This window comes from Anomalospiza imberbis, chromosome 10, assembly GCF_031753505.1.
Source record: "Anomalospiza imberbis isolate Cuckoo-Finch-1a 21T00152 chromosome 10, ASM3175350v1, whole genome shotgun sequence".
Lineage (NCBI taxonomy): Eukaryota > Metazoa > Chordata > Aves > Passeriformes > Viduidae > Anomalospiza > Anomalospiza imberbis.
The window spans coordinates 20,713,350-20,730,557 of record NC_089690.1 but is presented as its reverse complement, the minus strand read 5'-3'; the positions used below and the strand labels follow the sequence as shown (position 1 = coordinate 20,730,557).

The following is a 17,208-nucleotide window of genomic DNA, read 5'->3' as shown; positions in this document are numbered from 1 at the left end:
GAGAATCCAGGGGGTCCTGTTTTGCCTTCAAGAAGCCAGAGGGCTGTGGAAGAGCCTTGCCTGTGGATGCTGCTGCCTGGTCTCTCAGAGCTGTCATTCTCTTGACTTGGTCACCCAAGCTGGCTGTTTAGCAGGGAGCAGGGCTGGGAATGCTCTTTTTGTTCCCGGGCTGGGTGAGTGACACACTCCAGTCATTCCTGGCGTGTTTCACCAGCAGGGAACAAAGGGCCGTGCTGCAGCCACACTCATCACCTCCCCCAAGCAGCCACCTCACTCGTGACTGGCAACACCACACGAGTCCCCTTCCCTGCAGACAGGTGGGACATTAATGGCACGATGAAGTGACCAGGCAGGTGCCAGCTGTGCTCTGATTTGCAGCTCCAGCTGGAAACCCCTACAGAGCGTGGGCCAGGCTTTATGAAATAAAAGCTAATAAGAATCATAACAATTTTGCTTTCTCTCCATAGCCTGCAGCAAGCCAGGCACAACATGGGAATTGAGGAATAAAGGCCATCAACTTCCCGTGGCTCCCCTCCTACTACCTTCCTCTTCTTGCTCCAAATTGGTTTGAAAACATTGCTTTTCCCTTGCCTATTTCATTTCTGCAATGAAGTCATCAAACAAGATGACAGGGACTTTCTGAGACTCAAATCAATCAGCAAGTTTCTTTTTTGCTTTTTCTACTCAGGCAGGAAATAGGGGAATAAATTTTCCAAGTGTCCAAGAGAAGGGAAGGGGGCATTGGCTGGGTTGGCTCCAGTATGGTGAGGTGTAAGAGAACAGATGGAACTTCTGGACCTCATCCAGCCCATCAGAAATAAATAACCCCCTACCACGTGTTTGTTCTGCTGCGAGAAGTTCCAGCAGGTCCTGAGGGTTTTCTGCTGTCCACTGGAAAATGAAAGAGACATTCCAAGTGTATCCCATCCCCTGCCCGGGTTTGGCTTGGAAGGGAGTCGTGGTTTCTCCAGAGGTCTTCCCCCCAACCCTGGATGGATATTCCACTTTCAGTACTAAAAACAATGTTCAAATCATGCCAGGTTCAAGCTCAAATCATGGAATCATGGAATCTCCTGAGCTGGAAGGGACCCACAGGGATCATCCAGTCCAGCTCCTGGCCCTGCACAGACACCCTAACAATCCCACCCTGGGCATCCCTGAGAGCGTTGTCCAAATGCTCCTGGAGCTCTGGCAGCCTTGGGGCTGTGCCCATTCACTGGGGATCCTGGACAGTGCCCAGCACCCTCTTTGGTAAAAACCTTTCCCTGATCTCCAACCTAAACCCCCCTGACACAGCTCCAGCTGTTCCCTGGGGTCCTGTCCCTGGTCCCAGAGAGCAGAGATGGGAGTTGCCCCTCCACTATCCCTCAGGAGGAAGCTGCAGACAAGGAAACTCTTCCTGCAGTCTCCTCATGTATTTTATAGAGATGACTGAAGGTAATGGAAAGAGCTCATCCAGCAGGATCACCCCCTGCAATTTCTTCTGGGTTTAGGCAGAATAAAACTAATCATAGGGGTTATCTCAGCTCAGGCCAGGGCTGCTCTAGGAATAGATTGGCACTTCAGATTTACCAGGATACAATGGAATAATGGCTGGGTAGTGGAATTTTCAGCACTCAGGGGCAGGAGAAGCTGTTGTCCTTTTTTATGATGATTTTTATGCTGGTGCCTTCACTATTCCTCTCCTCTGTTCAGTGGGGACAGGCCCTGCATGGGAAGCATGGACTCTGTGACTGCATCCCATTCCTCCAAAGGCATCAGAATGTGGGCAGAGAACACTCATTTGCTTGTACATTATGCAAGGAAAGTGCTGACCCAGTAGCACAAAAAAAAAAAAAAAAAAAATCCCTGTCAGGAGCCAACAGGTTTTACCGGAAAACCATTGGATTTCAGCAAGAAGATTTAGGGTTTGGAACGAAACCTTGACAGTTTGCCCAAAAATTATTTCTTCATTTTACAGCATTCTCTCTGTTGAAATGTGTGTGTTCTCCTCTTCCAGAAAAAGCAAGGGAATGAAAGGAAGAATGACGACACTGACCGAGCTCCATCAGTGCATTCCTAGTGGCGACTTATTTTAGGGAAGAATTATCTCAGCTTTACTTTAATGAGTATCAATCAGGTTGGTAACTAACACAGCTTTTTTTGTGAGGCTTTAAGTCCTTTAAAGATGAGGGTGTTTATTAGGGAGCCTTCACCAGGGTTTTATGTCTTGCCTGTAAAGAGGCACAGCTGTGGCCAAAACATTATCTCAAGTGGAACCAAATGTTGGCTCCGTTTATTGGTATTTGTAATGGATTCCCACGTAGGCAGAGACTTTAATTTGGTCTTTTTTTGGGTTGGGGATGCAAGGAGGGCAGTCATGGAATGCCTGGCTGGTCCCTCCAGCCTCCCTGAGCAATGCAGAATCTTTCAGGATGGGGCCTGGGGAGTGGCAGAGGGTTTGCTGATGGCTGGGACCCTCTAGAAGGTGCCATGGACATTCCCTGACAGGGATTACAACGGGGGACAGGATTTGTGAAGAGGAGGTTTGGAGGGCTTGGAGGCACCAGAAGCACAATTCCAGGGCACATAGGGTTAGGGATTTGCCTTTTCCCCTGGGAATGCAGCCAGCACAGATCCTTAGGTTTAAGTTTTGTGCCAAACCTTTGGGATTGCTTGGAGATTTGAGCTTAGGTGATCTTTGTCTGTCCCCTGGGCAGACTGAGGCTGCCATCAAGGTCATCAGCTCACCCTGGTCACAACCATGTGTCAGTCTCCCTTGAGTGCAGAGTTTTCCATGGAGGAGCTGTAAGGGTGCCCTGGAACAGGAACAGCTTGGGGCATTCACTCCCCCAGTGCCACAGAGCAGCTCCAGCGTAGGGACAAATCCTGGTGGGACGAGGACACTGCGCTGGCTCCACTCGGTCCCTGGTGACAGCCACCAGCTCCAGACAGCATCAGGATGTGCTGATCCCTTTTCTGTGCAGCAGCGCCAGCCCCAAGTCCAAGTTTGGTGTTAATATGGAAATATGGATAAGAGCTTATGCTTTGACAATGATTTACTGCCTTGGTAACTGCACCTGATAACACAAATTTATCTTGGTCTCTCCATTTCAATTATATTTTTTCTAATGTGTGCTTTGAAATACAGATTCCCTTGGTCACAGGAATTTATGGCAACAGCTATGTGGCTGGGAGAATTCAAATCAATACAGGAACTGTTCTTTGCCTCATGCTCCAGTGTCTCCTTATGTGTGTTACACCTGCTATATTATGCATGTTTTCACAAACTCTGTCCAAAATATGGGAAAAGAGGAGGCAGGCATCTGCAGCATCACTGGGATTTGGTGAGCATCATTCCCAAATGACCTGCTGGAATTTGGCCACAGCAGTTGGATTTCTCAAGGCTTGCATTCTGGGATATTTGCTTGTGGCCTGACGGAGCAGAATTTTCAGGAGGTGCTGAGGTGCCAGAGCTCTGCTTCCCACTCTGCCAGAAGGACTGGAAGCTGGCAGCCACTCAGAGAGCAAGACTTATCCCTCCTCCCTTTGAGACAGCTTGGAAAAGACTCAGCAAGGGAGCGTGCATCCATGGAAAATACACATTGTGCAAGGGTTCTCCCTGTGTTTCCAGCACTGCTCCTGGGAGGAAGCACTAACAGGTTGTTCCCTTACAGAGGAGGAAGCAGCAGGAATCTGAGTCGCAGCACTTTGCCTTCCCGGAATTGTCCCCTGTTCTGGAGGCAAACCCCCCTTGGGCTCTTGGTGCCTTCCTCCTGCCATCACCAGGCAGGTCCCAAGCACTGTGATAAGCAGCACTTAATCTCTAATCAGTGTTCTGGGCAGGAACCCACCCCAGGCAGCTGCAGCAACCACAGATCCGCTCCTGCCCCCAGCAGGGACCAAGGAACTTCTCAGCTTCCCTGCAGCTTGTGCCAGTGGTTGGGATGCTGGACACAAGAGAGCAGATCTGACCCTGCAGTTGGAGCAAATGCCAGGGCTGCACTTGCCATTTGCATTGGTCCATAAATAAAAAAAGTTGGAATTTCGCTAGGACACGTCATTTGTCCAGCTGCTCGCACTTAGCAGCTGATAGCTGCTATCACTCTTTGTCACCCTGCAAATTCCACCTAGAGGAACCGGGCCATTATTGCTCTGAGGCTGCTGCTGCTCTCACACTCCTGCTGCTGCTCGTTTCCCTGGCTGGGAAGAGGAGCAGCTCTTCCCAATGCTCTGGGAACGGCAGGTAGGTGGGAGCAGATGGCAGGAACTGGCAGGGCTGGCTGTCTGGAACCAGATATCCCACCACAGCTTCCACTGGGGGGTGGACAGATGTCTTCCAGCAAATGGAAGGCAGATCTTTCCTTCTCCAAACCCAAGTGCATCTCCATCACTCATGTGTGGATCCCACATCTTTCATCTGGCACCGTGGCCTAACGGTGTTAAATGAAGACATTGCTGGGCTTCTGTTATTCCTGGGATTTCTTTCTCCTAGGAGCCGGTCTGTCTCCTGGATGTGGCCACTGGAAATCCTGCAGAAGTGCTCAGGGACCCAGCAGCAAAGACTGGGAGACTCCTGGGCAGCTTTCATCAGTGGTGAGGCACAGGTCATCCTAAGGTGAGGAGCATCTTTTGGAGTCTTGAGCTTTCCAGGAGTGGCAGTGCAGAAAATGGGAAGCAGATTCCCGCAGCCTTTCTCACATTGTCCTGTCTCAGTGTGGAGCTGGTTTCTGTCCCTGAAGAGAATGTGGCTGACACTACCCCAGCTTTGAGACCAAACTCTGCACAACAACACAAAATCCAGTGTTGTTCCAGCAGGTCATTCCTGGAGGCAGGATGTGGGAAGGTGGACACCGGAGAGTTGGGATCTCCTGCAGTCCCTGAGCTTCACATCCTCAGATCTTCTGAAGTGTTCAAAAATGAGATAAGGTGGCACTGGCTGATATGGTCTTGTGGGCATGGGGATATTCAGTTGCAGGTTGGGTTTGATGATCTTGGAGATCTTTCCCAACTTCAGTGATTCCCTGATTCTGTGATTCCCTGCCTTCCAAGGGCTGTCAGAGCAGGCAGCATTTAGAGAAATCTGGATTTATGAAAGGCCACAGTTGTTTTTCTTTGAAAGTTTCCCAGTAAGCAGAGCTGAGGAGGGATCACCTCTTTCTACACAGGTCTAGTATGTCCCTGGAATGTCAGATGTTCTCCCAGACACTGGAGATTAAAAAGGCAGTTCTCCCTAGGCAATGTGAGATTCCAAATTCTGTTCAGGAGAGTTCTGATCAATGTCAGAAAAAAAAAACAGGAGATATCATTTCCTTGTCTGTAAAACCCAGAGTAAATGGGCTGGAGCCCAGGAGCAGAGGGAAAGTGGAGAGCCGCAAAAAGCTGTTCCAGCTGTTTTTCCTCCCAGTACAGGAAAAATGGGGCCATTATTGAAAAATACTGTGTTCCTGCTTAAAAATCCTACCTTTCTTTTATCTGGACTTGTCATATCTCTGATAGTTACCTGCAGTGGTGGGAGTGATCCCTCTGCAGACTAAGATCGGTTCAGTGCCTGGGAATGTTTGGATGGATGGAATTATACAAAATGAAGACATCACCACCATCATCATCATCATCATCATCATCATCATCATCATCATCACTGCTATTCCTGCTGCTGGTAGCTCCATCATTCTGTAAAAATAAGCCCCTCTCCAGGAGTGAGTGAGGAGCCCCAGGTGGAAATTCCCAGTGTTTTCAGGAGCTGCTGAGTTGTGTCAGTGCTTGGTGAGCCCGGTTCCACCCAGGTGAGCAGTGGCAATAAAGGAGCCACAGCTGGCTGCTCTTTCCATGCAGGATTCATTCTGAGTGTTTCTGTGCAAATATTTATTATTTGCACAAAGGTACAGAGGGGAACTTTTGTTCTTTGAGGATCGAGAGTCTGGGAAGGCTCTCAGTGCACAGACCCAGCCTGGGGTACTCTCTGTGCTCTACTGCCTGGAAGGACTGAAGGATCTGCTGGGAGAGGAGAGATCCTGTGCTGTCATTCCTACTCCAGGCACAGTTGCTTTGTTTTATTCCATGGGTTTTGTGAAATGCTTGCTATGCAGTTTAGGACAGTCGGAATTTTTTCTTCTGAGCACTCCTAAGCCATGGAGTCACAATAGGAAAACTTTTCCTTCTCCCTCCTCTAATTATGGTGATTTTGTCACTCCATGCTCACCTGCCTGGAGCCTGGAGACTGAGCCATGATCCCTCTCTTTCCCAGCAGCTTCCCTAAAATTCATCCATGTTTGGGCATCCTCAGGGAGGCAGAAGGCACAGCTCAGTCTGAGGGAGGCACTAAATCTACATCTCCCCTTCCCCAGAAAAGACAGACAGGAACTGTGTGTGCTCTTCCTCTTCACTCAGTTTGGATAGAAAATTCCTCTGAGGGAGATGAAGAGATACAGGCAGGAAGTGGCCACGGAGTTGGCCAGCCCCAAAATCCTTTTGGACATTCCTGTGATGCTCTTGGACCCTAAACTCCACTCGAATTCCCCTGAGGGTGTTTGAAGGAAGAGTCCCCAGTGAGTCGAGGTCAGTTTCACTGGAATGTGAGACCCAGAGCTGCAGGTGGGAATGGCCCTTCCCAAAGCTCCAGAGCCTGATGGGATCATTTGGAGGAAAACCCCACGCTGTGATTCAGGACTAATGTCACAGGCAGAGGGTTTGTGGTGCTCCCCCATCACACACGGGTGGCACCAGATAAACACAGGAACTCAGCTTGCCTGCAATGGGACTTGTAGGGACACCACAGGGAGAAAGAGCAATTTGAATATAAATACCACAGCCAATAAATCCAGATTATGTTCTTTCTTTCCCCTCTCAGTCAGGAAAAAAGTGCTGAAACTGATCTAACAAAATACAAGAGTCTTTATAGTAGGAGGAAAAAAAAAGGTTTAGGGTGAGATTTGGGGCAGATTTAGGAAAAGAAATGCAGCTTTAAATTCTGAAAAAATCACTTTAGCTGACTTGAAACAGGTCAGAGTTTCCAGCTGTAATGAGATTGGAAGTTTAGTGTCCTCCCAGCTCTGGGCCCAGGTTTTGGGGGCTCTTCTAGGGGATGGCAGCAGGTGGGAGACACGACTTCCTCAGGAACAGGTACAGTGCTGACAATTCCATTCTTAAGTGTGGTGCTGTACCTTGTCTTTCCTTCTATCCCATAATGACACTGTGGGGAGAAAGGAAGAGAGGGGTTTGTTTGTTTCTAAATCCCATCCTCCAGGAATGGGAACAAGGCTCAGCTTACCCTTCAGTGCAGTGATGGTGGAATAGAATTCCTGCTTAATAGACCAATTATTCTCTGTGAAGAACCATTCCCTGTATCCACCTGGTGCCACAATCCCTGTGGGAATGGGCTATGGACACTCATCAAAGCCCTCCTTAACTCCATAAACATCACAAAACTTCTTTAAATCACTCACTCAGCCTTTTCTGCTGGACTCCAGTGCCCTCTGGATTCATCCCTGCTCTGAAGGATCCCTGTGTCTCTCTGGGTATGAACACAGGTGGGTTAGGATTAGGAGAGGTGGCTGTGAGCAATGGGAAGCTCCCAGAGATATTTTGTAGCATCTGGAGGCTCAGGGGGGACCTTCTGGCTCTGCACATCTTCCTGACAGGAGGGGACAGCCAGGGGGGGTCAGGCTCTGCTCCCAGGGAACAGGGACAGGACAAGGGGAAACGGCCTCAAACTGTGTCAGGGAAGGTCAGGCTGGACATCAGGAGGAATTTCTTCATTGTATGGGTGGGCAGGCATTGGAAGGGGCTGCCCAGGGAGGTTTGGAGTCCCCATCCCTGCAGGTGTCCAAGAAAAGCCTGGACGTGTCTGAGTGACAAGCTGTGCATTGGTCACGGGTTGCACTCGATGATCCTGGAGGTCTTTTCCAACCTTAACCATTCCATGATTCCATGATGAGCAGAAAAGCTTCATTTACTCTCTTCCATGCCTTCTTTTTACCTTTCCTGGGGTAAAAGGCTGCCTCTTCTTATCCCCGTTGAAAGCACTTTGTCTTTTCCCAGCAAACAGAAGTAGCTGGAGTTTGTTTTCATGGCAGCAGGAGCTGTGCTGCTAAACAAACACAGAGAAAGCCAAAACTTCCTGCCACTTCACATGTTTGTGTTTTGAAAACCAAGCTATTTATTTAGACAAACTGGAAAATATAACCACAAATAACCCCTAAAGTGTGCTGCTCACTCACAGTGATTTAACTGAAACCAGAAGAGGGAGAATTTATTTATCTGCAGATTTTCCTTCCCTCTCCAGGAAAATTCTTTCCCCTTTTCAGCCCCTTCGGTTTGTCCCATTGTAGCATCCAGTGCTGCTCCAAGAGCTGGGAGGAGCTGCAGGAGGGGGAGCACAGGAATTTAGTGACTTGAATGGATCAAAGATCCATGGAAATACCATCCCCTGGAGTGGGAGCTCCAGCTCTGTGCACCCACAGGAGGCACCAAATGAAATCTCAGCCCCAAATCTCCACATTTGACCTTGGGAAGAGAAGGCATTAATCCACCCTCCCAGTGCTCTGTCCTGCTCCTAATCCTCTGGATGCTGAAGGACATTATCACCCTGGCAAAGTCAGTGGGAATGGCTCAGGACAGGCTCCTTCCCTGCGGGGCTCCATCGGAGGAACTTTATCTCCAGATTGTGCTCCACCGGTGGAACGGGAGGGGGAGGAAAGGGCTCCTACCTGACACGAGAGACAATTGTCTGCTCCAGGGGAATATTAAAGAGCTCAGGAAATGCAAAAGCTCCATCTCCAACCCCTGCTCCCAGGTTTGGAAGGCAGCCTGGAAAGGTGTGTGCACCCCTGGGCTGGTACCTGCACTGTTGCCATGGCAACGAGCAGAGGGATGGAGCTGCTGCCATCATTCTCCTCTGCACTTCCTCCTTCCTCCCAAAAGTCACCTCTCCTGGAATTAGAAATGACACCCCTCCATCCCCTGGGAGTGCCTTTCCTTCCCATGCTGCACCTCTGCCTTCGGTTCGGAGAGGGAAATGTGTGACTCGGAGATGGGGAGATGATGGAAAACCAGGCTGTGCTCAGGGCCCAGACTGGACCGAGAGCTTTTCCTTACTCCTCTGTGCTGCTGAATTAATCTTGGACTAATTTAGGCTGGTGTGGGTGCTCTGGGGCACAGAGCTGCTGGGAGCTGCACTCCATGGATGAAGGCAGCCTGTGGCAAAGCTCAGAGAATCCTGAGGATCCGTCTGGGCTGTCTTGGAGGTTGGAAAGGGTGAGGAACAGGATTTGGGGGTTGCAGAACACCTCACAGCTTTGGCATTTCCTCTGTGTTGGATTAGAAGGGCTCGCAAGAGCTTTCACATAAAACAGGAGGTGGAAAAACACCTTGGGGAAAGCCCCTGCCTGGAGAAGCTGTGTGGAGACTCCAGCTGATTGTTTAACTTGGAACCAGGCTCGAGTGTGAAGGATCCCACATCAGTGCCTTCCATCCCATGGGTCAGGAGCTTTGCTCATCCTCCTCCCCCTGTCCCCCCTCGTTTAGCTGTGTGGAGAAGGCAGATGAGGCTGAGAGAAGTGACTGCATCTTCCCATGCCTCAGGCTGGGATTCAGCAGGGACTGGAGTCTGCCTTCCCCATTATCCCTCCAGCATTCCCCCAGTCTGCCTCTCCCTCATCTTTGTCACATGGGCTTTGGGAAATCTGCATATTGAAATGAGGAGTTTCTGTAGCAAATCTACATTTTCAGGCCAAAGTTAAAAATTTCCCTCTCTGGACCCTGAGGTATCCACAACTCCCCCCATCACCCTGAGCAGCCCCGGGAAACCTCCCACTGGTCCAGGAAGGGTCTCCGTGACAGTTTCCACAGCCCTCTTGCACACCAGCACAAAGCCTCCTCCTGTTGTATCCAGGGATTTCAGGGCCAAGGGAAGGGTCTCAGGTGGACCTTAGAGCTCTTATTCCCCACACCAGGGATTGGGATGGAGTTTCCTTCAACCTGGTGCTCAACCACAAGATTAATTCGCAACATGTTCTGTGCTCATACCAGGGCTTGTGCTGGAAGTGAGCTGGGACTTTATAAGGCTGCAGATGCAGGAATGTCCCTTCCTCTTGTTTGCCAAGAACATTTGCTTGTGTAGATGATTACAGGAACACCCCAGTGCAGATGAACGCAACCATTTTCCTTCCAGCAAATGTTCTCCCAGAGTTATCATAGAATCATGGAATGAGGTGGAAGGGACCTTAAAAATCACTTTGTTCCTCCCCATGCCATGGGCAGGGGCACCTTCCACTAGCCCAGGTTGCTCCAAACCCTGTCCAACCTGGCCTTGGACACTTCCAGGGATCCAGGGGCAGCCACAGCTTCTCTGGGCCAGAGCCCCCCACCCTCACAGAGAAGGATTTCTTCCCAATATCCAGTTAAGTGTACTGTCTTTCAGTTCCCCCTTGTCCCATCACTACAATTCCTTGTAAACCACTCCTCTCCAGAGGCCCCTTTCTGGCACTGAATCCCCACAGTGTTGTTTCCACTTATCCCATCTTTTCCCCTGGGTACCATGTAGCCCATGAGCCCCACAGATCATCACTCTTCCTCCATCACCAGCATTTTCCGTCCTTAAATATCATCCCAGTAGGAATCAGCTCCTCCCCTGGATCATGGCAGAGCACCCAGGCTGCAGGGAGCTGGTGGGGTGGGCAGAGCATGGCTCCATCTGCTCCGTGCCCTCCATGCCCTCCATCCAAAGGCTTTAAAGGCTCTCTCAACCAGCAGGGCTCCTCCCTTTCCTCCGCCCAGACAGAGCAGGAAACGAAGGGGAAGGTCCAAAGTTTTCCTGCTTGGTTGGGCAGCGAGTAACAAATGTTAAAGGAGCTCTGGGAGACAAAACTAACTGCTGGGGGTTGATATCCCCAGAATTTCTGCAGCTGGCTTGGTCGAACAGCTCAATGAAAGGAGTTGAAAGATCTTCCTTGTCTCCCCCCATCTTTTTCCCTGTTTAAATCAACCCCCTGCCCTTCCCACACGTATTGGCATAACAGCCCTGCCTTTCACCTTTCCCAGGAGCTACAGTCACTCTCCTATGATTTTCCCTCCAGCCTCTGGGCTGTTCCATGCTCTTGCCTGACCTTCAGCAGGATTAGCAAGTGGAAAGTGCCTGTACCTCCAGGGTCAGCCAGAGGAGCTGGAACTGCAGAAACATGGAGCTGGAAAAGCTGTTTGCACCTCCCCCTCCCCCAGGGATGATCGTGGCCATTACAGGGCTGGATAAACTCTAATTGCAATCCCAACAAAGTGATATGGAAATAATGCCACAAACCACTGGGAAAGGGCCAGAAATAATCACAGTGCACAGCAAGGTTGTGCTGGGTGGAGGGGAACCTGTAGAAAAACAGGGCATGGAGTGGAGGAGGAACCATGGCATTATCTGGGCTTTTGAAGGTTTGTGGATAATGATTCCTTGATTTTTCACAGCCTCCCTCCTTCCATGGCACTTCCCTCCCCTGCACTCAGCTCCAGGACTTGCCCTCAACCCCAAGAGCAAAACAAAGCCAACCCTTCACCTCAGACTCTTCATCAGGGTACTCCAAGGATATTTTTGTGCAGTTCCTATTGGCTGGAGTTTAATAGGTTATTTTGCCACGAGGTTTGATGCTCTTTGGATGTCCATCCATGTTTGTGCTGGACTGCATCCAATGTCATCACCTTTTCAGGCTGCTTGGACTGCAAGGCACAGTGAGTTTAGGGACGAAAGGGCCTTTTCTGGGGAAGAAGAACCTGCCCCTGGGCTTGGACAGGAAAGGCAGGTGCCCATGTCAGAGAGGTGCCAGGGCAAAGGGGTAGCACTGGGGGTCGTTCAGACCCTCAGGGGCTTAGGAATTGGGTGTGACTCCTGTGACAGCAATGCTTTGGAAGGGTTCTATAAAGAGTTTGTAGAGAGGACAGAAAACAGGGAAATTGCTGGAATAAATGGGGAAATGCAGATTTGGACACCATATGGTTCAGTCCAGAATCAGGATAGGTTTTTTTGTTTATTGTCTCCTCAGCAGGGCAGGGCTGGGACAGCCCTGAGAGAGAACTTGAGCTATTTTGGACTTTTCAGGGTGTGATGGGAGACAGACTTGGCTCCGTTTCCAAGATCCAACTTCCCTCCCAGCCAGCCCCAGTGAGACCAGTACCTCCCAGTGATGAGCTTCCAAAAGTCACACACTCTTCACTGGTCTCTTCTCGCAATACAAATATTAACTTTTTGAGCGGCAGGAATCTTCTGTTGCTCCTCCCAGTGTTGAGCTTCAGAGAGTCCCAAAATCAACATTGTCTCAATGCAAATCACAACTTCTGGGAGGCAGGAATCCCCTTCTGATCCTTCCAGCTGCTTTTAAGTAAAGCCCAGCCTCTGAGTGGCAGAAACACCTTCCTCCCACACACTTGGCCAGGATTCCTGTCACTCCCAGACACCCATTTATGAACAACAGCCCAGAGAAAAGAGGGAAATCATCTGCGATCCGTTGAAAGGTAAATACCGCTCCTCCATTGCCCCTGACAGCCCGTGCCACAGCTGAGTTCCCCCCAGGAGCTCCCTGCCATTAATCACCTTCAGAAGGGATTGTTCCACCTCACGAGGTTTGCTGTGGCAGAAGGTTAGGCTGGAAAACTGCTGCCAGTCCCACACGCTCCTGCTTCGGGAGAATGCGACGCTGGAGCAGAGCCAGCGCTCACTTCTCTACCTTGCTTCCAGCTGCTGGGAACACTGAATCGAGGTTGTTTTGCTGTGGTTTTCCTTTCTCCTTCACCTCCTTTCATCCCTTGCCTTTTTTCCCTTGTTTTAAGGCCTCTGAGAAAGGGTGAGGAGGAATCCCTTATCCCCAGCAGCACCACTTGTGGGGCCCCCAGCACCATCAGAGTTCGGGGATTATAAACCCTGCACACAGCTAATGGGGAAAGGAGGAGAGAGGATTAGGATTTTTTTCCTTTGGAAAGGGATATGGATTATCTGGGCCAATAGCCATGGCTGTGACATGGCTGTTTTCTCACCACAGACTGGCAGGGAACGCTGGAGTCTCCAGGTGCAGTTTGTGAGAACCTGCTGCAGGCACTGGGCCATCCTGCCCTCCCTTCCTTGGGCTCCAGGGCAGCCCTTCACTGATTTGTTGTTCCCTCATAATTTATTATTGATCCTGAAAAGTTTCTTTGTGAATTTGCCTTTACTGGAAGCTGAATTTTCCCTCCTGCTTCATTCCCTCCCTGTACCAGCCTCTTCCCAGGAGTGTGCCTAGTGTTCTCACTGCCCCATTCCTGTGCTTGCTTTTCTAGCCAGGGTTCTGCGTTGCCTTCCTCCTCAGAGCTGCCAGGAAAAGCTCGAGGGGAGGTCCTGAGGGTCGTGTTGACCCCACTAGCACTCCCTTTAGTTAAAAACAGATCATTTGCATTAGTGTTGGAAGGGACCTTAAAGCTCATCCCATTCCATCCATGGGCAGGGACTCCTTCCACTATCCCAGGCTGCTCCAAGCCCTGTTCAGCCTGGCCTTGGACACTTCCAGGGATCCAGGGGCAGCCACAGCTTCTCTGGGCACCCTGTGCCAGGGCCTCACCATCTCATTGTAGAAATTCCTTTCTTGTATCTTCTTTGATGTGGAGCTGGGAATGGACACCCGGAAAGAGGATGGAGCTGCATTCCTGGGGCTCTGCTCTGGTCTCCCACAGGGGATTTGTAAAGAAGGATTTCACACTGCTGGACTCTCTGACTTAGATTTCTAGCAAGCTTTGGGCAGCCATCTCAGGGATCTGCCCAATATTCCTCTGAAACCGTGGGCTGTGGGGGGCCAAACTCCCTTGGAAGTGCCAGCCCTGCTAAGCAGGCAGGAACAAGGTTCCCAGAGAGGGAGGGCGGTGTTAACAGCAGCCTGTGGAAGTAGTTAATCACCGGGAATACAATTAGCACTTAAACGCCTCTGGACACCCTGTGCTGGCCTTCCGTTGTCCTACACCAGTGTCTTGCTGGCTCATTACCTGCGACACCTCATTTTCAGTGCTGCTAAATCCAGCTGCCTCCGGAGGCTCCCGGTGCTCCAGAGGGGATCCTGCCTTCTCCAGCAAGGAGCATCCCTGCCTAGCACTGCTACCCCGAGGTGTGGTACACCTCCCGACGGGAAGCAGCCGGTGCTAATGGACACGGTCACTCCCTTTCTTCCCCCATTTCCCCCATTCCACCCTCCCAAGCTCCCCGAAGCTCTTTAAAGCACTGTTCCTCTCCTCAAAGTGCTTTTAATTGCTGCCCCTCACCCAGCAGGCTCACTAAAGCAGATGATAGCCTCCAAGGTCTCCTTTGCCAGAAAGTCAGGCTTTTTTCCAACGTGGAAGACCTCAATTAATAAAATATTTCTCGTTTTTCTAAGGTCAGCTCTAGCAGCCGGGCCCCATGATCAAATGAGAGCCTTTTCCTCGGGATGTCTGCTCGCTGGAATCTCATTAATGCTCACTTGTGAAACGTTTTGTAGCAACTAAAAATGGGACAGAAAGTGGCTTTTCCCTTTTCCTCCCCCATGGATCTGGCAGGAGGCAGGAGGACCTCACACTGCTGTGTTTTACCCTCTTTGCCCCTTTAATCTCATCCCTTCTTTCACTCAGTGCCAACCCAGCCTTCAGATCCTTGCAAATCTCTGCTGGTTTGGGTGGAATTCAGGGCAAAAACGGTGTCTGGCAAGAGGATGAGGAGTCTGTGCTTGTGGCAGTGTGGATTTTCACAGTTCTGCAGTTGGAATCGCTCTGGCCCCATGTGAATGAGGCCAGGGACTGACCCTGGATTTCCATCGTGTTTAGCTGGAAGCAGAGTGCAGCTTTTGCTTTCTAAATTCATCAGTCACCGCCAGAACATCCATTTTAATGGAGTTCAGGCTATGGAGCCTTGAAGGGAATTGTTCTGCAATAACGAGCTCTTGTGTAAGAGTTATGCCCCAAGGGAAAGCTTCTCCTCCCAGTGGGATCTGGGTCCTCACCAAGGGGCACTTCTGGATGACTCACTGTTGTTATTTATTACTTCTCTGGCACTATAAATGTGCAGGGCACTCTGGAAAGGGCACAGGACAACATCCCTGCCTTGATGAGGTGACAGCATCCCCGCCCTCACTCCAGCCAAACTTGTGGCGTGCTACAGATGAATAACTGGAATGTGGGGAAGGAAGAAGGAGCAGCCTCAGTCCCCACTGGGATGAAACACCAGGCATTAACTCAAATGCAAACAGGGCATTACCAGGGAGATGCAATTAAGAGAATAAACCTGGGGAATCCACATCCACACATTATCTCCAAGACCAGGATAGAAGACATGGAAGGAAGCGATGGTGCATGTCCCTCTCTCCTCCAGCCATGGTGCTCAACACTGCACTCCAAGGGGCTGATCTCCATATTTCCCATATGGAATCTCTGCCCCAAGTGCCCCACTGGCACCAGGCAATGCCAGCACCATCATGTGCTGTTAAAAGTTGATAAATCCAAGATAGAAGTGCAGCCCAGCCTGGAGTGTCTGCAGCATCCTCTCTGCTGTGGTCTGGGCCCTGGAGGAATTTCATCCAAAGGGGTTTTTTTCATGGAAACGCGAAGACCTTCTACATCTGCTCCCCATTCACGTCCTTCCCTGAGGTCTGTCTGTGCCTCACCTATGGAATGTGCTCATGTCCTTCCAGCAAGGTATTCCTGTGAAAAGACCATATTCCTGAGGTAAGAAATAGACACCAAATTCCTGGCTTGACCACCTGATAAAGGTGGTGCATTCCCAGTACTGCAGTATCCCAGAGCAGAATTTGGGAGCTTTTATTTATCATTGCACCAGATTAACACCAGCACACACCTCAGGGTTGGAGCCCAGAGCTTGAATCCAGGTGTTTCTCCCAACAGCAGCCCTTCTTGGGCACCACCCTCCATCCATCTTCCTGCTAGGCTTCCTAAATCCCCAGTCTCCAGGCAGGCTCTGCTCAGCCCCATTTTTCCAGCAGAGCAGTGGCTCCAGCAGCCACGGGCACCCCTGGGGATGTGCTGGCAGCGGAGCTGTCACAGGAGGCTTTGCCATGCCCTGTTGCTGGTTCTCCATCCCAGTGCAGCCTTTCCCAGCTCTGCTGCATTCCCACAGGCACGCTCCTCCAGCATTTTCCGCAGCAGCCGGGCTGAGCAGAGCAGCACTGCTCTGACACAAACGCTTTTGCCAGGGATTTCACAATTGGCTGCCCTCCCTCACCTCCGAACTGGGACTCCTTGCCAAGAATGTGTTTCCCAGCACTGCACTTCCAGCCCTGTCACCTGCAAACACAATTACTCCTTACTTTGGATGGGCTTCGTTAGCGACGGGGCTGGAGAAGGGCTGAAATGGAGCGTGCTGCCCGCTCCGGGGGGGACGTGTTGTTAGCAGGCACAGGGAAGGAGCTTCTGCCAAAGCTGCTCCGGCAAACCCTGCACAGCTGCTGCAGGAGAAGCTCTCGCTCGCTGATCCGGGGCAGCCAGGCATGAACAGGAGTTCTGGCCATGGGGAGGGACCTGGTGGTATTGGAATATTGAGCAGCTGGAAGAGATCCACAGGTTGGCTCTGCCTGGGAATCAACACCTTCCCTTCTGCTGATCAAGGGTGGCTGCTCAGGGGCTTGATAAGGGAGGGTTTGATCCTTTTATCATGGTCTTTGACACTGGGATTTTTTTTTTTCAATAGGAAAATCAGGCTGGAAGAAGCAGCATGGTCATTCAGTGTATCTTTGATCATAGGAGAGATCACAAAATCATATACTCATGGAATGCTTTGGGTTCAAGAGACCTTAGAGATGATTCAGTTCCACCTCCTGTCATGGGCAGGGACACCTTTCACTATCCCAGGCTGCTCCAAGCTCCATCCACTCTGGCCTTGGAGACTCCCAGGGATGGGGGGTTTTCTTACCCATCATCACTTTGGGAATTTTGCTTTCTTTTCTGAGTGTATTTCCTAGATTGAGGAGACCTCAAATTGTCAGTCCCCATGACTTTCCCTGCTCCCTGCATGCTTAGGATGGTAGCTGTACCATCCTGGCCATTTAGGTTGGAAGGGAAATTCAACATCGATTATTTCCAAACGCCCTGGGAGGGACACCTTCCACTAGACCAGGTTGCTCCTAACCTCATCCAACATTCTCCTCTGTTCCACCACTTCCACGCCAGGAATTTTGAATTTGTAGCTGCAGGTGCAGGAACAGGAGAATTTTCCTGCTGAAACCAACTGCAGCATGGAGAACCTGG

General features: G+C 50.6%; 1 long non-coding RNA gene across 1 annotated transcript; it reads left to right on the top strand.

The window, feature by feature from the left end:
• Positions 1-1,664: 1,664 nt before the first annotated feature.
• Positions 1,665-2,764, top strand: LOC137479589 (uncharacterized). The gene is made up of 3 exons (XR_011002371.1): positions 1,665-1,907; positions 2,000-2,119; positions 2,700-2,764. It is a non-coding gene; the product is annotated as an uncharacterized lncRNA (long non-coding RNA).
• Positions 2,765-17,208: the final 14,444 nt, after the last annotated feature.